Genomic DNA, 26,388 nt, shown 5'->3' on the forward strand with positions numbered 1-26,388 from the left:
TGGTCTAAACATGGAAAAGCTGAGTTCACGTACCCCAGAGGGGGCACCTGCAGGGAAAGGGAAAAGGGGTTTTAACCCTTTCCTGGAGTGGGAAGAGAAGGCCACCACACCCTCCCTCAATGCCTCAACCATCAGAAAGGCCTGAGGGGAGAACTCTGGCACCAAGTTTCTTTTTCTTTTCTTTTTTTTTGTCTTTTGTCTTTTTTTTTTTTTTCAGGCTACACCCATGGCATATGGAGGTTCCCAGGCTAGGGATCTCATCGGAGCTGTGCTGTAGCTGCCAGCCTACGCCAGAGCCACAGCAACGCCAAATCCAAGCCATGTCTGTGACCTACACTGCAACTCATGGCAACGCCGGATTCTTAACCCACTGAGTGAGGCCAGGGATCAAACCCACAATCTCATGGTTCCTAGTCAGATTCGTTTCCACTGCACCACGATGGGAGCTCCGTGGCACCAAGTTTCGTCGAAGGATGTGAGGGAGGAAGAAATTCATGGAGGCTGTGGATTTTAAAATATCTGTGCCTTTTCTATTGTCGGTTTCGGGGGATATTTGAAAGAAATTTGAGCTGTGTATGAAGAATCCATTTAGCTTCATGCAGCTTGCTGGGAAAATTTGGGAATTTCTTAGACCCAAGAAGTTCTGGATTGGAGAGACCTGAGGCACTGACCCCCCGGCGGCTCCTCAGGATTGTACTTTCTCAGTGATGCGGAGAAGAGACATCTGAGCGAATCTGTAGTCGAGGATCAAGGGAATAGAAACTATGTCATGTGCTCTTATGCTCAGGGATCCACAACAATCCGGACTCAAAGTGGATACGCATGTTTACCAACTGGAAGCAGAATTCATATTTCATTGCTGAACTGACTGACCCCTCTGCCATCACAGATGTGGAAGTTTCCACACCATTTCGTGGCCATGGTCTTACTTTCAGGACAGAATCTCAGATTTCTCAGGAATCCTGATTCTTGGTTAAGGTTAAAGGCTGTCTTAACTGTACACACCCAGAGATAAAGAGCTCAGGAGGAGCAGATGCCCAAACTCTCCATGTGGCTCAGTTTTAAGAAGATGAAAATGGTTCCCATCCAGAAGCCCCTGTGCCCTTGAGTCATGAAGGTGGATATAAATCCTGTGACTGCATCCTGATATTTATAGCCATGTGATCAGGTTCTCGGCAAAGTTTGGGGCCACATATATATGTGAAAGGACATTCGTTTTCAATGGGATTGTAAACATTGAGATTTATCTCCTCCGCAGTGGAAAAGGATGGCTGTAAGGAAGAGAAACCCATTAAAAATAGCTCAGATGAAAGGGTGATTAATAAAAGGAATTCTCATGGAAAGAAAGTGCGGAGTAAAGCCTGGCCTTTGGGAACTGGAAAGTGGTCTGGCAACTTGTTTTCCCATTTCTCCCTTTGTGGTGCCGCCTGGCATCTGTTTCTTTCTGGGAGGCAAGAGACCAGCCTCTCTGCCTCCTTGTGGTTTCTGTCTCTCCACAATTTTGGCTTGCACCAAGATTTTGGCACCACTTGCAATCCCATCTCCATATGACTCTGCAAGTTCAGTGCTGCCATCCCTGGGACTCTCCAATGTTTTGGAAGGGAGTGTATCAGTTATCTATTGCCGCAATAATGCCATGTAACAATCATTAACATCTCAGTGGTTAATGACAAGAAACATTTATTTTTGCATACTAGTCCATGGATTGCTGGGCAGTTCAGCTGGATTGAGCTGAGCTGAGCTTGGCAGGACTCTCGTATGCATCTGTGGTCAGCTTTGGGTGAGCTGAGTGGCCTTGTGAATCTTGGATAGGCTCTCTCACATGTCTAGACCTCACCAGGCACAAACGGGCTGACTGGGGTCTGTTCTGTGTGTCTCATTCTCCAAAAGGCTAGCTCAGTCTTATCCTCATGGAGAAGCAAGAAAGGAAGCAATAGAGAGAGTGGAAGCTCACGGCCTCTTGAACCTCAGGCTGAGAGCTTGCATAGCATGGCTTCTGCTGCCTTCTCTTGTCCAAAGCAAATCACAAGCCTAGCCCAGAATCAAGGGAAGGGGAAATAGGTGCTGCCTTTTTATAAATCTTCATTTTTATTTTTTGAAATTTATTTTATTGAAGTATAGTTGATTTACAAGTCTGCATAGCAAAGTGATTCAGCTATGCTTGTGTGTATATATATATATATATTTATATATATGTATATCTATGTTTTTTCAAATTCTTTTCCATTATGGTTTCTCATAGAATATTGAAGATAGTTCCCTGTGCTGTGTGGTAGGATATTATTCTTTATCCATTCTGTATATAGAAACTTTCATCTGCTAATCTCAGACTTCCAATCTATCCCTCCCTCCCCCACCCTTTCTTCCCCTTGGCAACCACAAGTCTGTTCTCTATGTGTGTGAGTCTGTTTTTGTTTCATAGATAAATTCATTTGCATCATATTTTAGATTTCACATATAAGTGATATCACCTGGTATTTTTCTTTCTCTTTCTGGCTTAGTATGATAAACTCTAGGTCCACCTGTGTTGAAGCAAGTGGCATTATTTTATTCTTTTTTATGGCTGCATGATATTCCTGTGTGTGTGTGTGTGTGTGTGTGTGTGTGTGTGTAAAACATCTTCTTTATCCATTCATCTATCAGTGCATGTATTTAGGCTGTTTTCATGTCTTGGCTATTGTGAATAGTGCTGCTATGAACATTGGGGTGCATGTATATTTTTGAATCATGGTTTTGTCCAGATATATGCCCAGGAGTGGGATTGCTGGATCATATGACAGTTCTATTTTTTGGTTTTAGAAGAACCTTCTTGCTGTTTTCCATAGTGGCTGCACCAATTTACATTCCCACCAACAGTGGAAGAGGGTTCCCTTTTCTCCACAACCTTTCCAGTGTTTGTTATTTATGGATTTTTTAATGATGGCCAGAATTTTTAAAAATTTATTATTATTTTTTTTAATCTTTTTATCTTTTTAGGGCTGCACCCGCGGCATAGGGAGGTTCCCAGGCTAGGGGTCCAATCGGAGCTGCAGCCACCAGATCATTGCCAGAGCCACAGCGACACCAGATCTCAGCCATGTCTGCAATCTACACCACAGCTCACTGCAACGCTGGATCCTCAACCCACTGAGCAAGGCCAGGGATTGAACCCACGTCCTCATGGATGCTAGCTGGGCTCCATAACCGCTGAGCCACGACGGGGACTCCACTGACCACTGTAGTTTTGATTTCTCTAATTTTTAATGGTGTTGCGCATCTTTTCATGTGCCTGTTGTAGGCTCTCCCTTTCGATGATGGGAGAAGCTGCGAAGTTGCATTGCAAAGGGTATGGCTACTGGGAGGGATGAGGAATTGAGGCCACTTTTGCCATTACTTTATCACAGAAATGATGTCTGATTGGGTCTCAGCAAGTCCTGTGGATTGGTTCCCTTTGGTTCAGGTGCTCAATTCTCTATGGTTTGGATGTGTATTTATGTGGAGGGAAAGGGTCACAGGAGCTGTTATAGGTATGTTCCTTCCTGTAGCTACTCTTGGGGCAGGTGAATTTAGAAATGTCCAACATCCATTTGCTCTTTTTTAAAAAATTAATTACGGGAGTTCCCGTCGTGGCGCAGTGGTTAACGAATCTGACTAGGAACCATGAGGTTGCGGGTTCGGTCCCTGCCCTTGCTCAGTGGGTTAACGATCCGGTGTTGCCGTGAGCTGTGGTGTAGGTTGCAGACGCGGCTTGGATCCCGCGTTGCTGTGGCTCTGGCGTAGGCCGGTGGCTACAGCTCCGATTCAACCCCTAGCCTGGGAACCTCCATATGCCGCGGGAGCGGCCCAAGAAATAGCAACAACAACAACAACAAGACAAAAGACAAAAAAAAAAAAAAAAAAAATTAATTAGTAATTTTTTTTTTTTTGTCTTTTTGTTATTTCTTGGGCTGCTCTTGTGGCATACGGAGGTCCCCAGGCTAGGGGTCGAATCGGAGCTGTAGCTGCCAGCCTACACCACAGCCACAGCAATGCAGGATCCGAGCCGCATCTGTGACCTACACCACAGCTCACAGCAATGCTGGATCCTTAACCCACTGAGCGAGGCCAGGGATCGAACCCGCAACCTCATGGTTCCTAGTCAGATTTGTTAACCACTGAGCCACAACCGGACCTCCAAAAAATTAATTAATTGATTTTTATCGAATGAAAGATTCTTTAAATTTTATAGTGCTTTACAATTTTCAAACGTCTAACAACCATTTACTCTTTTTTTTTTTTTTTTTTTTTTTTGTCTTTTTTGTCTTTTGTCTTTTTTGTTGTTGTTGTTGCTATTTCTTGGGCCGCTGCCGCGGCATATGGAGGTTCCCAGGCTAGGGGTTGAATTGGAGCTGTAGCCACCGGCCTACGCCAGAGCCACAGCAACGCGGGATCCGAGCCGCGTCTGCAACCTACACCACAGCTCACGGCAACGCCGGATCGTTAACCCACTGAGCAAGGGCAGGGACCGAACCCGCAACCTCATGGTTCCTAGTCGGATTCGTTAACCACTGCGCCACGACGGGAACTCCACAACCATTTACTCTTAAGGCAGCTCCCAATTTTAGTTTGGGCAATGGTTACCACTTAGATTGGATGTGAGTCCCTCAGCAGCCCCAGGAATGGCATGCTAAACTTTAACCTAAGCCCGTCTGTATGTGTTCCGCTCTTAACCAGAGTCATTGATTTGGGAATGGGCACATGCTTGGAACCACACCACACTGGGCCAAAGACAACACTAAGGCTATTTCTTAAGTCACCAGGGAAAGGTAATGGCCCTCTCCTGCTGAGTTTGAAGCTGGAGCTACAGTAGCCATCTTGCCAGCCTGTGGAGCCTGCAGACCCAGGAGAGCAGAGCGGAATGCTGAGGCAAGATAGATTCTTGTGTCTAGGAGTTCCTGGTGTGGCTCAGCAGGGCAAGAACCTGACATAGTGTTTCTGAGGACGTGGGCTTGATTCCCTGGCCCTGTTCAGTAGGTTAAGGATTTGGCATTGCCATGAGCTATGACATAGTTTGCAGATGTGGCTTAGATCTGCTGTTGCTGTGGTTGTAGCATAGGCTGGCACCTGCAGCTCCAACTCGACCCCTAGCCAGGAACTTCCATATACCACACGTGTGGCTGTAAAAAGAAAAGAAAAAAAAAAATTCTCGCGTCTAAGGTGCTTGATCAAGCCATGCCTGAACCAAGTCTGATCCTGTACTAGTTACATTCTAGTTTGGGTTTTCTTACTCTCTACTCAAAAGGTGTTGATCACTGTCCTGACCAATAATATAGCAGAGAATGTGACAGACATGTCAGCTACGTGAGTGTAGACCCATTGACATTGGAGGATTGAACCATCACTTGTTCTAGACCTGTTACTCTGTATCACTGCAGGAAAAAAGCTGTATACATTTGGATATTTGGATTGCATTAGCTGCTAAGGCAAACTAAAAAAAACTCCCCATTGTTATCAACGCACATATCATGCAGCCCACATTTCCCTGGACACTGTGGATATTCCTGATAGAGAGTGGAAAACTCAAACCCAAATGAACCCTGCCACTTCTTAAGAGTCCCCCATCTCTGGGCCTCCTCTACCTCATCTATAAGGAGAGAGCTGGGCAAAAAGTGAGCTGAGTTACTGTTGTGATACTCAGCTCCTTCCTTCCCATTTTCCTCTACCTATAAGAATCAGTACAGGAGTTTCCATCATGGAGCAGTTAACAAACTCGACTAGTATCCATAAGGATGCGGGTTCAATCCCTGGCCTCACTCAGTGGGTTAAGGATCCGCTGTTGTCGTGAGCTGTGATGTAGGTCACAGATGCGGCTCAGATCAGGTGTGGCTGTGGCTGTGGTGTAGGCTGGCAGCTACAGCTCTGGGAACCTCCATATGCCATGGGTGAGACCCTAAAAAGGACCAAAAAAAAAAAAAATCAGTACAATAGCTGCTATTGGGGGCTTACCCTGGGCTAAAGTCTTTTTGTGTATTCTCTTCATTGTTCTCATCAACATGTGTAATCGAATGGTTTTAAACTTTTATATTGGTATAATTTCAAATTTACAGAAAAGTTGCAAGACCGAGAAAAAGAATTCTTAAACATACTATACCGTGATTCACCAAGTATTACCTAGTGCTTTATCATTCACTCATTCATTCATTCATTCTCCTTTCTCTCTACATATCCATGATACCCCTTTAACCCTGGTTATGTCAGCGTGTCTTGCCTAAGAACAAAAACATCCTCTTTCTTAACAATAATACAAAGACCAAAACCAGGAAAATTAACATTAATATACTTCTATTACATAACCCACAGACCATATTCACATTTTATCAGTTAATAGCCATTTCTCTGTGGACCAGGAGGCCATTTAGGACTGGGATTGTGTCTCTTGTCGTGTTTCTCAGTCTTCTCTGTGTTTCATTACTGTAACATCTTTGGAGGAGTTCCGTTGTGGTGCAGCAGAATCCAATCCAACTAGGAACCATGAGGTTGTAGGTTCAATCCCTGGCCTTGCTCAGTGGGTTAAGGATCCAGTGTTGCCGTGAGCTGTGGTGTAGGTCGCAGATGTGGCTCGGATCTGGCGTTGCTGTGGCTCTGGGTAGGCCAGGGGCTACAGCTCCGATTCGACCCCTAGCCTGGGAACCTCCATATGCCGCAAATGTGGCCCTAAAAAGACGAAAGACAAAACAAACGAACAAATTTCTTTGGCGTTGAAAGGCTGGTAATTTTGCAGAATGTCCCTAAATTTGAGTTTACCTGGTGTTTCCTCACAATTATGTTCATATTTTGCATTTGGGCAGGAATACTGTCAAAGTGATGGTGTGTCTTTTTGAAGGCATCATGTCAGGAGCACATGCATTGCTCTGTCCCAAGTTTTGGTGACATTATCTTTGTTCACTTGATTAAAGTGATATCTATGAAGTTTCTTCACTATAACATCCCTCTTCCTGTTTCTTCTTCATCGGTCATCTGTGGAAAGACCATGAGGATAGGTTAAAACCTCTCTTCTCACCAAACATTCATCCATTGGTTTCATCGCCTGTCAATAATTTTCTGTCATTCATTTTATGGTAATTAACTGGCATTCTAAGGAAAAACTCACTCTTCGCCCCCAGTTCTGAACTTATTCTTTTTGAAAAAAATTTATCATTCTGGTTTCCTGGATTCTTATTGAACTCAATGTGAAATATTTACTTTGATATTGAAATGATCTTGGATTTGGCCTTGGGAGCCCCTCCAAGCTGACTCCTCTGTCCTTTGGACATGGCTGCATTCTTTGACACAACCCTGGTTTGGGTGCAATCAGGAGTTCCAGCCTCATCTGTCCCAACTCTGCAGTCAGTGTTTTTCCCAGGAAGCATTTGTTGGTTCCTTTTTAGTGGAGAATGGCATTTTGAAACCAAGATCTGAGAGCAAGGTATGTGCCTTGCTGCTTATGTGTCATTGCTTCTAGAATCTTTCAGTTAACAAAATTGGAAATTATCTCTGTACTTATTTCGCCAAAAACTTTTGCGATTATTTTTCCATGTAAGTTTATCATGTAGATTTTGACTATCTCAGAACTTCATAGAAATGAGATTATACGATATGTATATATTTTGTGCCTGGGTTCTTTCAACTAACATGGTGTATGTGAGAGGCATTTATGTTGTCACAGGTGTCGTGTGTGTGTTCCTTTTCTTTGCTAAGCAGCACTCCGTTTTATGCACACAGCACAATTTGTTTCTTCAGTCGCACGTTGATGGGCATTTGGATTATTTTCAGTTTAGGACTGTAACGAATCAAACTGCTATGAGGACTCATGTACATGTGTTTTTGTGAACATATTTCATTTCTCTTGGATAAATACCTAAAGGTAAAATTGCTAGATAATAGAGTAGGTGTATATTTAACCTTTTTTTCATTTTTTTTTGGGGGGGGGAGGAGGAAGGTGATAACTTTACTGAGTGCAACTCATACCTGTGAGTTATATAACTAACTTCGTAAGAAACAGCCAGATGGGTTTTCTAAAGAGGTTGTACTCCCCACAACGGTGTATGAGAATCCCTATTGCTTCGCATCCTAGCCAACAGTTAAAGATGCTGGTATTGAAAGTTTTCGCCATCCTAGTTAGTGGCTATGTAGAGGTATCTCATGTGGTTTTAATTTACGTTTCTCTGATGACTTTTTCATGTTCTCAGAGGTCATTGATATGTCTTTGTGAAATGTCTGTTCAAGTCTTCTGACAATAGAATAAATATTTTTTTGGTTTTGAGTGGTAGGAGTTCTTTATATAGTCTGGATACAAATCCTTTGTCAGATGTATGTTTCGCAGATGTTTTCTCCCAGTCTGTGACTTGCTTATTCGCATGTCATGGTGGCATCTTCTGGTAAACAGAAGTTTTAATTTTGATGAAATCTGATTTGTCAGAATTTTCTTTTATTGCTTTTGCTTTCTGAGCCCTGAGAAACTTTTGCCTACCCCAAGTGCATGGAGATATTTTCCTTTTTTCTTTCCAAGGCTTTGTAGATTTCACTTTTATGTGTAGTTCCCTGATTCATCTGAAATTAGTTTTTATGTATGGTGAAAGACAGGGGTTGTAGATTTTTTTGTTTGTTTTTTAAAGATATATATGTAAGTATAACTATATATATATAGTTTTTCTGTATTTAGTAAATGTGTTTTTGTGAATCTATTTCATTTCTCTATAGAAATATATATATATAGTTTCTATAGATATATATACTTTTCTAGCATCTAAGCATTGCAGATTTATATATACATGGTTTTCAAGCATCTAGGGGTTGTAGATTTTTTTGTTTTAAAATATACATAAATGTAATAATATATATGAATATGTAATATAATGTAAATAATATAAATATTAATACATATTTATAATAGAACATAAATGATGATATTTATATTTAATAGTATGATGTAAATAATATAAAGATATAAATATATATTCATAATATAACAATATGGATAATATATAACTATAAATATATATAACTATAAGCTAGAAGTTTTCTAGTTTCTAGGGATTGTAGAGAGAGATATATATATAGTTTTGTAGCATCTAGGGGTTGTAGTTTTTTTTCTTTAGTTTTCTTTATATGTATCTATAGTTTCAACTATAGATATATATATGTATATAGTTTTCTAGCATCTAGGGGTTGTAGATTTTTTTGTTTTTAAATATATTTATAAATAAATATAAATATAATAATATAATATATATAATATTATATATTATGTAATTTATATATATAATATAATTATATAAATATATAAAAATATAATTATAAAATTATATTATACAAATATATATAAATATATAAATTTATTACATATATATAAATATAACTATACATAACTATATATATATATAGTTTTTCTAGCATCATTCATCAAAAATACTTTGTTTCCCAGTTGCTTTGGTGCTTTTATTTTAAGAGAGAGAGAGTGAGAAAACCTATTGATGGTATATGTGTAGTTCGGATTCTGAACTTTGGTTCTTTTCCATTGAATTGCTTATCTTTTTGCCATTCCCATACCCGAATGATTATTGTATATATAACTACATATAGTAAGTCTTGAGGCCGGGTAGTATAGGTCCTTTGGCTTTGTTCTTCTTTTTCAGTATTTGGCAGTTTCACATAAATTTTAGAATCCCTTTTTTTTTTTCTTTCTGTACTTTTAGGGCCGAACCCATGGCATATAGAGGTTCCCAGGCTAGTGGTGGAATTGCAGCTGTAGCCGCTGGCCTATACCACAGCCACAGCAACGCCAGATCCAAGTCATGTCTACGACCTACACCACAGTTCCCAGCAATGCCGGATCCTTAACCCGCTGAGCGAGGCCAGGGATCAAACCTGTGTCCTCATGGATGCTAGTCAGATTCGTTTCCGCTGAGCCATGATGGGAACTCCTAGAATCACTTTGTTGATATTTGTAAAATATTCTGCTGGAGCAATGCACACACCTAGTGCCCAGATCTTTGTCTCCTAAAAGGAACCAGGGATCCTCAGAGAAGTTGCTTATTTCAGGGTTGAGGCAGGGTGAGTCCAAGATAAGCCTGAAATATCTTGTCATGCTGGAAAGTAAAATGATGAAGCAAGACACAAAGCATTGGAGCCAGGCTGAAGGGTCTCACGCTGGTCAAATATGGGACAACCTGAGCACCAAGATAATTAAGGACAACAATTAATTATAAGACATTGAAAAAGTAATGATCCATTCGTTCATATTGATAATAATTTAATAGATAATAAGTACATGGGGAGTAAGGAGAGCTCTTTCTTACAGCAGAGGTTTATTGGCTGATTGATGAATGTGAAGGATGCTAGAATTAAGAAATCATTCTGGAAAAGATGGTCCAGGCAAGGATGCTCAATAGATGCTAAATCTAGTGGGTGAGGACTTTGAGGATGAGCAGTATATCTGCATGATGTTAAGGTGCCCCTTCACAGATCATGTATTAGTTGGAAGTGAAAAATAGTAAATATACAATAGAGAGCTGAGGGGGAACCCTCTCTGCATGATCAAAACTAACATCAAACGTTAAGGAGTAGGTGGACATTGTTTACCCTCAGATGCAGTGACCTGAGAAGAACACAGTATCACAGTCTGCAATACAAAAGCTGATTTAACTATGAGGAGATTACAGGGGAAAGAAAATCTATTTTAAAAAAGAAGGAGGAGATCCCGTCGTGGCTCAGCAGAAACGAATCTGACGAGGAACCATGAGGTTGCAGTTCGATCCCTGGCCTTGCTCAATGGGTTAAGGATCTAGCATTGCCGTGAGCTGTGGTGTAGGTCACAGATGCGGCTCGGATCTGGAGTGGCTGTGGCTCTGGCATAGGCTGGCAGCTGTAGCTCTGATTTGGCCCCTAGTCTGGGAACCTCCATATGCTGTGGGCATGGCCCTAAAAAAAGCAAAAAATTTTAAAAAAATAAAAAAGAAGGAACTGAATTCTTTAAAAATGTCAATATTATGAAAGGCAGAAGGCTGTGGATATATTCCACATTCAAGGAGACAAAAAAAGATAAATACAATTACGTTCAATACCTGACCCCAGACTAGATCCTAAAATGAAGAGAAAAAATTCTGTGTGGTACATTGTTGAGTCAAAATTGACACAATTAGAATTGGATAAAGTTTTGTATCAATATTAAAATATACAAAAATTAGACTAGATAAAAGTATTATATCAATTTAAAATGTACTGAAGTTGATAACTAAACCATGATTAGCTAAAGAAATATCTTCATTCTTTGGAAATACATACTGAAATGCTTAGGGGTAAAGCGCCACTATGTGTACACTATGCAACCTATCTGCAAACAATTCAGGGGAAAAAGTGTGTGTATGTGGGTGGGTGGGTGTGTGGGTGTGGAGGGGGAGGGAGAGAGTGTATGATAAAGCAAATGGTTAAAAAAGAAGAGGGTAAATATGGGTAAAAGGTACATGAGTGTTCTATATATTTTTATAGGTTTGCAGCTTTTCTCTAAATTTGAAGTTATTTCCACATAGAAAGTGAAAGAAATTACAGTGACCTTTTTGTGCTTTGTTATGGCTGTAGGTAATCTCTTGGCATGTAATGAATTAATGCAGCCTGAAAAAAAAAATCTGATTAGATTGTGACTGGAATTACATTGAATCTGTAGATCTATTCAGGAAGAACTGAACTCTTCCGATAATTCTGAGACTTGCGTTCCATGATCATGGCATATTGCTCCATTATTAAGTTAAACATTTCTCTCGGCAACATTTTCAAGGTTTCAGTGTAAGATTTTATGTATCTTTTGTTAAATTTATCACTAGGTATTGAATTTTCTGATACCATTGTGTGAGGTTTCTCTAAATTTCATTTTCTTTTTTTCTTTTCTTTTTTTTTTTTTTTTGTCTTTTGTCTTTTTGTTGTTGTTGTTGTTGTTGCTATTTCTTGGGCCACTCCCGCGGCATATGGAGGTTCCCAGGCTAGGGGTTGAATCGGAGCTGTAGCCACCGGCCTATGCCAGAGCCACAGCAACGCGGGATCCGAGCCGCGTCTGCAACCTACACCACAGCTCACGGCAACACCGGATCGTTAACCCACTGAGCAAGGGCAGGGACCGAACCCGCAACCTCATGGTTCCTAGTCGGATTCGTTAACCACTGCGCCACGATGGGAACTCCCTAAATTTCATTTTCTAATGTTTGCTTTCAATACGTAGAAATAACAGTTGATTTGTTAATTCTGACGATGTATCATAAGACCTTGCTAACATTCGCTCATAGTTCTCATGGTCGTTCTGTGTATTCCTTAGGATTTTCCACATAAATAATCATGTCATTTCTGAGTAGAGATTATTTTACTTGTGTCATCTATTACTTTTTCTTGCCTGTTGCACTGGTGAAGACTTAACAGTAATATGTTGGATATGAATGCTGAAAGCAAAGACATCTTTGTCTTGTCCCTAATTTTAAGGGCAAAGTGTTTCATATTTTAGTATTGAGTTTAATGTTACTTGTAAAATTTTTATAGATGGCTTCATTAGCTTGAGGAAATTTTTTTCTATTCTGAGTTTGGTCAGGATTTTTATAAAAATGGGTGTTAAATTTTGCAAATGCTTGTTTTTCATCAATTATATAATTTTGTATTTTAAAATGTAATGGTTAATTATGTTTATTGACCTTGGAATGTTAAACCAACTTTGCATTCCTGGGATAGACTCCAGTTAGTTATTATGCAATATTTTCTTTATGTATTGCTTGACTCAATTTGCTAGTATTTTTGTGTCTTTTATGAGACATACTGCTCTGTAAAATTCCTTTCTTACACTATCTTTGTCAGATTTTGGTGTCAGGGTTATACTGACGTTAAAAACCAAAAGTTTGTTGTGAGCCACACAGAACATTGTAAACTAGCTATAACGGAAAAAAATAAAAATCATTATATATATAAAAAAAGTTTGTATAAGATCAGTATTACTTAAATAATTGTTAACATTCACTGCTGAAGCTATCTGTGCTTCAAGCTTTCCTTTTGGTAAAGTTTTTCATATACTTTCAGTCCATTAACATTTAATGTACTTATTGATATGGTTGAATTATTTTTACTGTTCTATATTCTTTGGGTCTATTTTTGTTCTTCTGTTTGTCCTCTCTTGCATTACTTGGGTTAGTTAAATACTTTTTAGTATCTCATTTTAATTCAGCATTGGACTTCTAGCTACATCTCTTTGTAGTTTGTAGTGATTACTCTAGAGATTACAATACGCACTTTAAATTATCAGAGACTACTTAGGGTTAATATTGTAAAACTTTACATAGAATGTTTTTTAGTTCAATTTTAGTTCAGTTTTCAAATTTAAGTTCAAGATTATAGTTTAATTTACCCAAATTTCAAGCCATTATTATCATGTATATTGCCTATACATATGTATAAATCCCACAATGTATTATTTTTTCTTAAACTGACATTTTTTAATTAAGAGAAGAAAAAAATATAATCTTTTATTCTTACACATTTATTATTTCTGATGCTCTTCAAGCCTTCTGGTGAACCTGGGTTTCCATCTGATGCCATTTCTTTTCAACTGAAAAACTTAATTTAGCCTTTTTGTATTTCAAACTGACTGATAAGAAAGTGTCTTCTTTTTTATTTACCTAAATTATTTTTATTTTACCTTCATTGTTGAAGGATATTTTTACTTAACAAGAATCTTAGGTTGACAGTTTTTTCCCTTCGGTACTTTAAAGATGCCATTTCATTATCTTCTGGATATTATTATTTTTGATGAGAAGTTAGGCATCATTGATTTGTTCCTTTGTATGTATTGTATACTTTCATTTTCTTAGCTGAAATTCCTCATCTGTTCTATAATTATAACAATGTTTCCTTTAAATCCTTGAACATATTTATAAAGCTTGCCTGGAAGTGCTCTTTGGCTAATTCAAACAAATAGTCTTAGAGTTGGTTTCTATTGACTTATTTTTTCCCGACTAAAAATCACTCTTTTTTGTTTCTTTGCAAGTCTAATATTCTTTTATTGTATATTGAAGATTTTGAACAATATCTTGTAGAGCTTCTGGATTTGGTTATCTTCCTTTGAAGAATGTTAATTTTTGTTCCAGCCAACAGATGACTCAGTTCAGTTTAAAATCCACACTCAGTCTCCTCTGCTATGGATAGCAGCTGAAACCGTTCAATTTCTTCAAATTCCCAGCTGTTGCTTTTTGCTAAGAATCTTGGAATCTTCCAAACACACATACAGTTCAGGAGTCAACAAGAATTTGAGGTTGATTTTATGCAGATTTTGAGCGTCCATGTTTTGTGGCTCCCTCCTCTTCAGTATTTCTCCCTTGCTTTCTACCCTCTAGCAGCCTCGAACTCCATCCTCTGACTCTTCAGTATAGCCGAAGCTTTTTGCTTGAGTTCTAGCCACTCCGGACTAAGTAGACTGGGGATGCATTCTCAGGAAAGAACCTAGTCTACTGACCTCTTATTTCTGTCTGCTTTGGGTAACTCTCTATGGCCTTTAAATAGTTGTTTTGTCCAGGCTGTAATATTATGTGCAGGTGGATTATTACAATGCAAAGTACTCTACTGTTATTGCAAGAGGAAAGGAAAACCAGTTGTATGATAATGTATAACAAGGAAACACTCCTAGGCTGGAGGTGGGAGTGATGAAAGTGGTTAGGGAGGCCAGAAACATGGTCTGCAGGATGGCGGGCCTGGATTCAAATTCCACTCCACTTCCTGGCCGTGTGACTTTGGATAAATCACTTCACCTCTCTGAGCCCAACTTCTGGCACAGCACTCTTTCCTAGAGTTGTTAAAGGAGTCACCCTATGTAACCATTTGGCACATAGTGGGCATTTAAGGGGTTCCTATTCTGGCTTAATGAGGGGAAAAATGTATGTTTAGAGTTAGCAACAAGACAGGATGATTCCTCCTGTTTGTTTGTTTTGGAAAACAAGTCTTAAACTCACAGCCATGACAGAGTCTGACATCATCAGACATGGGGCGCTTTAGGAATCACACTCTTAATTGAACATGTTCAGAGTTTGTGATTAATTGTAGTCCCTTTTCAGATCCTTTCCCGGAGAATTTCCTTTTTCTCCCCACCCACCCAGGGGGGGAGCACACACACACACACACACAAATCCCTCATGAAGATGGCTTCTTTTCTAGTGCAGGCTGGAGCAGAGCTCATCTGGATTATAAACCCAGGCAGTGTGGAGTCACCTGGTGAGGTTTATGTGCAGCAGCTGGGGCCCAGCCGACCTAATTAGGACCAGAGAGTGGTCGCCAAGGGCTGGCCGCTCATTCTAGGTGCCCTCCTCCAGGGTCTGTTTCTAATAACAGCAGCAAGTAGCAGAGGCGGCAGGGTGAGCCTAGTGACATCATCCCCCCAGCTGTTTTACACATCTGTAACATGGCTCATTAGGACTCTCTTAACACCTCATCCTTCCCTGCTCCGTGCAGCTCAGTTGCGTGCGAAAGGGTGCTCCTGCATTCAAGCCTCTCCCCGCCACCACCCCCCCGACCCCGGACTCCCCCCCCCAGACTCCCACTCCTGCCCCCCCAGTAGAGATGGGGCTGACTTCAGGATCAAAGATTAGCTTGGGCGCTCTACCAGTAATCAGAGTTTTCGCAAGGACATCCCCATTAGCACACGCTCCTTTTCAAGCGCTAATGGCTTCAATATGAGGCTGGCGCTGCTGCGTGATCACCGCTGTTCGGGGCCAACTTTGTATTGGGGAGTAGAACATCTGCAGCAGAACTGTTTTTGCTTATTTTGAGCATTCTAAGTTTTGCCTAGCCATGAATAATAACAATCGAATAAATCATCTCGCAGTTTGTAGAGAATGGTTGTTTTTCTAGGCAGAGCAAGAAATAATGGCGTATCGTGAGCTATGGATGCAACGCCTAAATAATTCCACCGTATTTATATGCAGCGTGCTTAGATATGTGTATGACATGTGATCCATGTAGATGTCCATGTGTTTAGACAGTTGAAGTTGGATTAAGTCAGACGAGTGAGAAAAAGCTCCTTAGATTTCAGTGGAAAGCCTAGATTACTAAACTAAAAAAAGTAAAGTTTTACTACTATCAAGTCTACTCTATATCCTAAAATAAAAGATAAGTGATGCTTACATAAGAAAAATGGAAGTTTTACCTTTTAGATGGACTCCTGGAATGAAGCAGAGGCCCTATGTTTAGAGGCCTTGGTTTGAATTCTGGCATTTGTTGGGGGGGGGGAAGGGAGTTTCATTTTACTTCTTTAAATTTCCTCATTTTTAAATGGGGATGATAAAATGCCTCAGCAGTTTTTGAAGAGAACTGTAAATATAAACATGGAAAATGCTTAGCTACGTAGCTATCACAAGGTAAGTGCTTGAATATGTTACCTATGATTATGGATGCTGTGACTCATTTCTTCTACAACTATGTAATTATGGAAATGCAAAGGCATGATGGATATACACATGTATGTATTCTATCAGCAATTAAGTGCTGCATGTACCATGTTTTGTCAATATAAAATGATATTGGTTGCAAGATAATTCTTGTATTGCCTCTAAGAAAGAAAAAAGGCTGCCTGTCAAACGGTACCCTGCTTTCTTGTTACATCCACCAGGAGATGCATCCTTTTCAGTTTGGATAGAGTGGGTTCTGTTGCTGTCACAAAGAACTACAGAGATCCACAAAGTTTATCTCCAGCTTATGTGACACGTCAAGCGGGAGGGTTCTGCTCGCTGTGATCACCTCGGGCCCGCATTAGTCTGCTGGAGCTGTCATAAGAAAGCACCACAGCCAGATGGCTTCAACAACGGAAATTTGTTTCTTCGCTAGTCCTGGAGCCTCGAAGTCCAAGATCAAGGTGTTGGCAGGGTTGGTGTCTTCGAAGGCCTCTCTCCTTGGCTTGGAGACAACCTCCTTCTCCCTGCGTCTTCACGTGATCTTGCCTCTGCGTGTGTCTGTGTCTTAATCTCTTCTTCTTATAAAGACATCCTTCCTATTGAATTAGGGCCCACTTAACGCATTTGAACTTAATGGCCTCTTCGAAGACCCTATTTGTAAATACAGTCCCATCCCGAGGCTACTGGGGACATAATTCAGCCCCTAGCAAGAACTCAGCCGAGTGGGGGCTCGGTCGCATCACGAGCTGCCTTTGTCATTTGGTGGGGACAAGGGTACATGGCAAGCAGCACTGGCTCGTCCAGGCTTCCACTCAGAAACCGCACTGTTGGCCACAGCATGTTCCATGGGCATGTGGGACTTTAGAGGGTTTTGCAACAGGAGAAGGGCACGCTACCTTGTTCCTAGAACAAACAGAACTAGTATTTTCGAGGCAGCTGAAGAACGTCCACACAGCTCAATTTCAGAGATGCAAACGTGTGAAAAAATGTGTGTCTCAGAACAGATAAAATAGGAGGTCTAAGAGATTGTAATTACTGTGTTAAGAGTGACCTTTAGTCAAGTCACTCTCGGCCTTAATTTTCCCATCTAGAAAATGGATTAAAGAGTTCTCGAACAATAATTTAAAAAGCGTAAGTTTTATTAGTCATTAAAAGTACAAGAATGAAATTCTGCAAGGGATTAATAAGCTCATGGACCTTTGGAAAGAAACCCATTTCACAGATTGAGTCCTCCTTTTGTCAAGCAGGTCCATGAACTTAGAAAGCATGTGTTGTGAACCGCAGCTGTTTCCCTCCTCATTGTCCATTTCCTTTTCTTCTGTAGCTTTCAAGGTATGTGGTCAGGGTAAGGGATTGACACTAAAGCCAGGCAGGTGTCACATTCCTCTTGCCACCATCATTGGCCCAAGGATATACTCATGATAAAACCTGAGATGATGAAAAGAAAATGGTTTCTTTTTTTCCTGAGGCTGCTGGAACAGTTCTCTGCCGAGGGAGCTCTCTTTTGCCCTGTGCGTGGAGCAGATCAGATATAAGATTCAAGGTGGCAGGAACTGTTTTGCCACCGCAAGAATCCTGAGAATGAAGCCAACATGGTGTTGAGAGTTGTCAAGAAACCAGCCTCATCTGACCTTATTTGAACCCCTGGATCTAGCTGTGCCTGAAGCCAGAACTTTTGAATAACCTGAATCAAAAATTCTCTTTTGGACTTTGGAGTTGAGTTTTCAATCACTTGCAACTGAAACCATCCTACTTAGCATAAAGCGAAATAACGATTTTGTGCATTTAATCTAATGAGAACCACAATACTGTGCCTGAGTACCAAAAGACACAATTCAGTGTGGCTGTCTTACCCGTATATAAAAGGGCCCATTTCTATTAGCAATACCTATCAGGATTCCTGTCTTGGAATTTTGTTTTCTGAGTTGAGCCTTAATGTCATATATAGACAGTCATGTGAAATTCACGAATGCATTTATTACAGAAAAACTCACTGGTTACATTGTCTTAAGTATCACTCAGTGGTGCCTTTGTAAGTAAATTTCTTTTAGATTCATTGTTAGAAGAAACCCCGAGGAAAGGGTATGCCTTCCTTCCCTTCTGAAAATATATGGATAACGAATCTTGTATTCCTTTTTGCTTTGGCTGCCAGGAAGCTCAAGACTGGATTCAAAGTTCACTCTCAGAATAGTCTACACTGCCTTGTGGTCAGAACATTTTCTTTTCCTTGGAGTCTTGTGCATATGTTTTTGTTTTGCACTACCCCAAATTCTTTAATGGAAGAAGCATGTTGCAAACAAACAAAACGTGTCCATGTTATTATCATTATAAAACTGATTGTAGGAGAGAATGAGTTTGTAACTAGGCTGACATCTCCTCTAAGGTGAAGCCTGGAAAACTAGACAGAAACCCCCAAATCCAGGTATTGATGTGAATTACAGGAGCCATGCATTTTCACTCTCCCAGCCCACATGGATTTATTTTTAATATGATAGTTGAGCCCCTGCAGAGGTAGATTGTTCCTTGGTAAGGCCAGGGGAAGGAAAATGAATGCGAACCATAAAAGCATTGGCTGCTCACTAGCCACGGGACCTTGGGCAAGTCCCATAACTTCTTTGAGTCCCAGTTTTCTTTCATGTAAAGCAGGAAATGCCTGTCACAGGGAGTTGTTGTAGAGAATTAAGGAGATGCTGAATGCACGGTACGTAGTACAGTGCCTGGCAGACGGAGGCCTTCCCAAAGCAGCCTTGCCTCCCCCTTGGAGGGCAGAGTCCTTGACTTCCTGTAGCAGATATTTCTGTCCCTTTGCAGAGCCATGCATCTGATCTGATTTCCACATCATGTTACTTTCCCCTCGGCCTCTGTTTGTCGGTCTTTGCCCCTTACCATTCATCCAGAGGCAGCCCAGGAAACAGCTCCCTATGTTCTATGTTTATTATTCCCGTGGAGATGTTATAGAGACTTGACCGTCTGTGTGATCAGGGTCACCTGGATGAAACCCTATTTGAGGATTATTTTTTTTCCCCCCAGAAGTAGGTGTTAAGGGAAGGCTTTGTGGGGAATTGTTTTCTTTATCACAAAAAGAATTAGGCAATTGTGCCCCTCCCCCTACTTTGGGTTCTGGGACGCTCAGTGGAATAAACCCCAAACAGACCAGTGACATCCACCAGGCACCCCATCTCTGTACCAGTCAAGGGGCGAATAAGCTACACCCATGATTGGAGATGCTCACAGTCCAGAGGGAAAGGTGGAGGGTGCAGTGAAGAGCTGGGTCAGATGGTAGGAGAAGATGCTGCAAAGAGCCTTGGAGTCCTGGGAGTTATTTTCTCAAGAGTCTTGACTGCCTCCTAGAACTTGTGATTTTCTTCCTTTAGATTTTGGTTTTCTTACTCATATTCGCAACTGTTACTTGTTTGTTTTGTAAGCTACTTTAAATCTTTTGAACAACTGATATAGGGGTATATATAGCACATAAATAAAATTGCCTCCCTGCCTTGTCTGGAGTAGACAGTCCTTTGCCATGTGACTTTTAAGCTCCGCCCACAAAAGGTGGAGCCTATTTCTCCACCCCTTGCAGCTGGGCTGCCCGTTCGACTTGCTTTGGCCAATAGGATGCAGTGGAAGAGAGGTTGCACCAGTTCCAAACCTTGGCCTCAGGAGGCCTTGAGCTCCGTTACTTGATCTCTTGGACCTGATCATCCCTGTGAGAGCCATCCTAGGCTAGCCTGCCAGAGGATGAAGTCCAAGTGGAGGAGAGCCATCCTACAGCCAACCGACCCCCAGGCGAGGGAGAGATCCCAGCCAAGTTCAGCAGAGCTGCCTGGGTGACACACTGCCAACAGCAGAGGCATGAATGAGTCAGCTGAGACCAGGAGGACCACTCAGCTGACCTGAGGACACATAAGCACTAATAAATGCTTATGGGTTTAAGCCACTAAATTTAAGGATGGCTTGTGACAGAACCATAGCTAATACACTCTCCCCATGCCTGCACGGTTACTAGATATCCAGGAGATGCTACACAAATACCTGTTTCATGGAGCGAGATGGTCTCAGGGCATGGAATGAAGGACCCCCATTTTTAAGTGGCTTTCGTATATTTCTTGGCTGATTTCCAAGTTTCAGGAGGGAATGTACTTCCAAGAAGGTGCGGTGGACTGGAGCTCGGGAGATCTGGACAACAGCCCCAGAGATGGGCTGTCTGTGCCCGGTGGGTGCTCTCCTCCTCTGGGGTGCTCTCCTCAAGCATCTCAGTTTCCCCATCTACAACGGGAAGGGGAGGACTAGGCGTGGAAGAAAGGGCAGCAAGAACCTGCAAGAGCCTGTCCTATTCCTGCTCTAGCCACCAAGCTCTAGATGTCACAGATTGCCTTGACTGGCCTACCCTGGCCACCAGGGGCTGGTGCCAGAAGTGAGGGGTTTCTGTTCCTCCAGCTGCTTCACCTGGGGTGGTTTCTCCTTTATCCATCTCTGTGGAGTCACCAGGTCCCATCTGACAAATACGGGGTTGCTGGCTGGCAGTGTCCTGGTCGTGTTCCCTACATCAGAGGCAGGGAAAGTGAGGGAGGTGAACCCTGCCTTTCACTGAGATTCATATGGTGGGAGTTCCCCAGACATGAGGAGGAGATTCAGATTCTTGGCACCCAAGCATAGGAAGAAAAAAGTCACACCACAAGCCCCTTCATAATGTCCCAAGTGTCCGAGAAGATGCTTTCAGAGGGAGGCTGTAAGGCTTGACAGGGGTTTAGCAAACCAGGAGTTTAGATGTTGCCTCGACTCTCCCCTGGAACAGAGCAAAGACAGGGGTTACCCAAATCAACTGGGATTGTTAAGCCCCCCTATGGTTCCTGAACAAGGCCCCAAGCACATGTTCTAATGCACCCTGGAGATATGGGGGTGGTGCGCCTCTCAGAGGCAACCCCAGAATTGAAGAGCAACAAACCAGGTTGACGAGATGACTTCAAAAGCCAGAGCCTCTCAATTACTGAGAAATCAGCTGGAGAGCATTACAGTCAAGCATAACTGAAGGCAGACAACTCATTAAAAGGATTGCCCTCCGTAATGAAAACCATACTGGTGGAGAGACCCAGCAGGACTTAGGAAAGGCCCAGCACATCCAGGGCCCAGAGTGCAAATGCAGGCATTCTGCTCTGGCTTCCAACCATGAGAAACATTCGGCTCCTCTCCTGGCATCTTCCTCTCCAACCTCATCCATTACTCCTTCTCCCTGCATTTGCCTGGAGTATACACTTTACAAGGTGCTTGAATGTTCAGAATCTGTTTCCTAATGTGAAAAGAAGATACATGTGCATACTAAGTGGGGTTGTTAAATAATATTGAAAACATTTGGAGGTGGGGTGGGGTAGGTGTCACAGGTCCTTTTGAGAGTCTGATGAAAACTCTTGATCCCCTTTCTAAGGACACACACACACACACACACACACACACACACACACAGCCCCTTCCACAGTTTTGCATGTAATTTGATGAGCCCACTGACGTTCATGCACGGAAATTTAGAGGGTTAGAGCATGAAAAGCCTTGTAAGCCACATTAAGAAATCTAAGCCTTTATCCAGAGGTCAGTTAGGATGCTATAACAGATAGGAATTACTTTCAGCTTTCTCTGTAAGAGAGACACAGAATAACCGTGGTTTAAGCAAGTTATTTTTCTCTCCTGTGAAAGAATCCAGAAGTTGGTAGTTCACAGTTAAGTGATATTCACAATGTAGTCAACATCCCAGGCTCTTTCATCTTCTAGCATCTCCCATTCTTTGTACCTATTTCTGTCCTCAACATTTCTTCCTGGTCACTAGATGGCCACTGTTGCTCCAGCCATCACATTTGCTTTCCAGTCAGGGAGAAAGGGGAACTGAGAAGGAGAAGGTCAAAAGGGCTTCCCAACTGAGTCAGTCCCTCAGTAAATGTGCTTCCCTGGAAGTTCTATCCAGTGACACTGACCCCCATACTGTTGGCCAAAACTTAGGCATGTATTTGAAAGGGCTTGAAAATGTACTTTCCCAGTTTGGCCAATCCTACCAAAACCAGAGTTTCTTTCCTAAGGGAGAAGAGGAGGATGGGTATTGGGTAGGTATTGGGTAGAGAGCAGTTTCTGTCAAAGGAACAGGTAGGAGACTCAGAAGCATGAATGTGGCCAGCTCATGTTGCCAGCACTGTGGACTCTAGACCAGGAAGAACAAGAGAAACAGGAGATAGGATTTAAAGGAGCCAGAGTTTGTTTAGCAGCTGCAGGGGTGGGGAGAAGTAGATGTGGAGGAGGTGGAATTGATATGATGGAATTGACAGGGATGGTGATGGTGGGGGAGCGGGAGTATGATACTATGATTAATAGGAAGAAACATATATATAAATGGTCTTCTTTCCCATTTCTGGCATAGAGCTTCTAAATCCTTGGTATTTCCTAAGTGATGAGAGCAATAAAAAGCATCTCTATTTTGTTAATGAGGTGACTTGTGGACCACACCAGAAGATGGGCTTACGAGGAGAATGCACCAAATGATTAGAGTAGAGGGTTGGAACTTTTAGTCCCACCCCCGTGACCTCTGGGGTGGGGAGGGGGACTGAAGATTGAGTTCAGTCGCCAGTGCCCAGTAGTTTTATCAGTCATGCCTATGAAATGAAGCCATAAAAACCTGAAAAGGACAGGTTCAGAGAGCTTCCAAGGCTGGTGCACACTTGGAGATTTCTGGAGAATGACGTGCTCAGAGAGCGTAGAAGTCCCACTTCCTTTCCCCATACCTTGCCCTAAGCATCTCTTCCATCTGGCTGTTCCTTTTATAATCAACTGGCAATCTAGTAAATAAATGTTTTCTTGCGTTCTGTTGAGCCATTCTAACAAATGAATTGAACCCAAGGAGAGGGTTATGGGAACCTCCCATCTACAGCCAGTGAGCCAGAAGCCCAGGTGACAACCTGGACTGCCACTGACATCTGAAATGTGTCTGTGGGATGCAGTCTTTGTGGGACTTAGCTGTGGGATCCAATGCTGTCTCCAGGTCTCAGGTGTCAGAATTGAGTGGAATTGTAGGACACCCAGCCGGTGTGGGGAATTGCTTCATGGTGTGAAATAACCACACACGTGGGAATTGGTGGTCAGAGTCAGAGGGAATCATCAAGAATATATCCAGGAGTTCCCATCATGGCGCAGTGGTTAACGAATCTGACTAGGAACCATGAGGTTGCGGGTTCGGTCCCTGCCCTTGCTCAGTGGGTTAACGATCCGGTGTTGCCGTGAGCTGTGGTGTAGGTTGCAGACGCGGCTCGGATCCCGCGTTGCTGTGGCTCTGGCATAGGCCGGTGGCTACAGCTCCAATTCGACCCCTAGCCTGGGAACCTCCATATGCCACGGGAGCGGCCCAAGAAATAGCAACAACAACAACAACAAAAGACAAAAAAAAAAAAAAAAAAAAGAATATATCCATAGGCCAGTCGCCGGGGAAGAGGTCTTGTGGAAGTTGTGTTCTTCCAGCAGTGCCTGGTTGAGACTGAGGGATCCTGAAAAGATGACAGCACTTTCTCAAAAACTCTTTCTTATGAGGGAGCTCAGTATCATTCTGATTTTTCCTATAACTGCCTAGATGCTTTTTGCCAAAATTCAAAATGATTGCGCTATAACCTACCACAAGTGCACATATTTTAAGTGCGCGATGCAATGATTTCTCTCCAATGCGTGCACCTTTTGTGTAACTAACACCCCAGTAAAAACAGAATCTTTCCATCATTATGGGAAGTTCCCTCCTGTCCTTGCCCACTCAGTCCCTACACTCCGTACCCCAGAAAACCACTGATCTGATTTTTGTGACTATAAATGTGTTGGCCTGTTTTCACTATCATGTAAATAGGATCATTCAGAAAATACTCTTTTTTAAAAAAAATTAGAGTATAGTTGATTTACAGCATTGTGTCAATTTCTGCTATACAGCATAATGACCCAGGCATACATATATATTCATATATACATACATATATACATATATACATTCTTTTTCTCATACTGTCTTCCGTCGCACTCTTTTGTGTCCAGCTTATTTTGACTTAGGATCAACCTCTTAGATTTATCATGCTGGATATCTGTAGTATGTTTATTTCCAGGTAGCATTCCATTGTATGAAGGTATCATAGTTTGTTTATCCATTCATGTGTCGATGGATATTCGGTTTGTCTTCAGTTTGGGGCTATTATGAAAAAACCCCTCTGAACATTTGTGTACAAGCCTTTGTGAGACCCAGTATTTCCATTTCTCTCTAGGCAAATACCTAAGAGTGGAATGACTTGATCATATGGTAAGTATATATTTGATATTTTAAAGATGCTTTTAAACTGTTTTCCAAAGTGGTTGTACCATTCTGGTTTTCCATCAGTGGTGCATGAGCGTTTCAATTGTTCTATCTCCTTAACAGCACCTGGTATGGTCAGGTCAGGCTTTTTTTTTTTTTTTTTTTTTTAATTTTAGCCATTTCAGTGGCCATGAAGCAGGATCTCATTATGGTTTAAATTTGTATTTTCCTGATGACCAACATCTTCATATACGCTTATTGGAGATTCATATACCCTCTTTTGAGAAGCAAAGCCTTTTGCTCATTTTTTAAAATTGGGTTGTCTCCCTATTATCTAGCTGTATGAATTCTTTTATATTCTGGATACAAGTCCTTTCTCAGATATTATTTTGAAGATATCGTCTCACAGTACCAGTTTGCCTTTTAATTTTCTTAACTGTGTCTTTTGAAGAAGATGTAAAGTTTGATAAAGTCAGTTTATAATTTTTTCATTGGGAGCTCATGGTTTTTGTCCTAAGAAATCATTCCTTACCCCACATTTGTAAAGTTTCCTCCCATTTTTTCCCCAGAAATTGAAATTTGTTTACCTCTATGGGTTGTATATTATGCATGGTGTGAGGTAAGGGTCAAGGCTCACTTTTTCCTGAGTATCTGTCTCTGCGATCTGGCGCTAGTGTGTGAACACCTAACACACTTAGGTACCTTTTGGGAAATAAGAGTCTCTTGAGATACTTTCTATTTTTTCTCACATTTTCAGTCCCTCTGCTCTGCTGGACCCATACTGCATCTGCCTAAGGAGCAGATTTTGAGTTCTGTTTTTTTTCACACGTTGAGTTTGCATTGCCTGTGGGAGGTGCAGGTGGAGAAATCCATCAGGCTTGGGGTGGACTGGAGCCCAGGAGAAAAGACTGAGCGTTAGACACAGAACTGGAAATGCATCGCTATGGCCAGAGTCATGCTGGGAAAAAGCCAAGCTAGGTTCTTCCTGGGTGCCACTGGTCCCGCCCGGGTCCCCCTGCCTCCTTTGCCTGTGGGAGGTAGCATCTTCCCTAGCTGGCTCATGTGTCCTTAATCTCTCTTCTAACACCCTTTTGAATGTGCCATCTGTTTCCTCCTGAGACCCTGACTGATACACCCAATCATGAAACAGTTTATTAAAAGGTAACTTCCCTTATTAATCCCCCTCATGTTGAACACCCAGGCAGGCACATGCCTGACAGGCGTTCAGTCAGCCCGTAACTGGCCAGTGCTGAAGGCTTCTGTTGCAAAGCTCTAAAGTAGGAAGGTAGATCCAGGTTGGCTGCGGAATGCAGTATCTATTGGTAATTTCAGCTGATTTCCACAAGGCTCTGGACTGTTATCTCCCCAAGGGTGGGAATCGTTTCTGTGTTTGCTCACCCTTGGCGCTCCGGCATCCAGGACAGCCCTGGATGCACAGCAAACCCTGACACATTAGAAACGTGGCTTCCCCCTATCCCACAGTGGGTACCAACTAGTGCCCTCCCTGCATCCCTGGGAGTTTATGATGGTGGTTCCAGCATTTTTTGGGTAAGATACCTGAGTACAATCTAATGAGGGCATTCAAGAACTTCCAAAACAGTATAGGAGATTCTATGTCCTTATGTTTTTATTTTGCCTGCTCTGAACGTTTAAAGAAATTTCTAGTCATTTGTGCAAGGCTGTGTTGGC

The 26,388-nt window shown here is 41.9% G+C and overlaps 1 protein-coding gene across 10 annotated transcripts in view; it reads left to right on the forward strand.

Annotated features, from left to right (window-relative positions):
* LOC106508654 (uncharacterized) overlaps nt 1-26,388 on the forward strand; it is a 239,023-nt gene that overhangs the window by 125,661 nt on the left and 86,974 nt on the right. For 4 of the 10 annotated variants that reach the window (XR_014831614.1, XR_014831616.1, XR_014831612.1 and 1 more), the window contains one exon: nt 24,671-24,705. The exons of 4 other annotated variants lie outside the window; for them this stretch is intronic. The gene's annotated coding sequence lies outside the window, so the exon portion shown is untranslated. Of the gene's footprint in view, nt 1-16,621; nt 19,907-24,670; nt 24,706-26,388 lie in introns of those variants that run through there. 2 more of the 10 variants (XR_014831611.1, XR_014831615.1) reach the window with 1 other exon arrangement.

Source organism: Sus scrofa, chromosome 16 (assembly GCF_054392235.1).
Source record: "Sus scrofa isolate SSC_HxYL_T2T_F1_AM1 chromosome 16, Sscrofa_HxYL_maternal_Yorkshire_Landrace_v2.0, whole genome shotgun sequence".
In the NCBI taxonomy this organism is placed as follows: Eukaryota; Metazoa; Chordata; class Mammalia; order Artiodactyla; family Suidae; genus Sus; species Sus scrofa.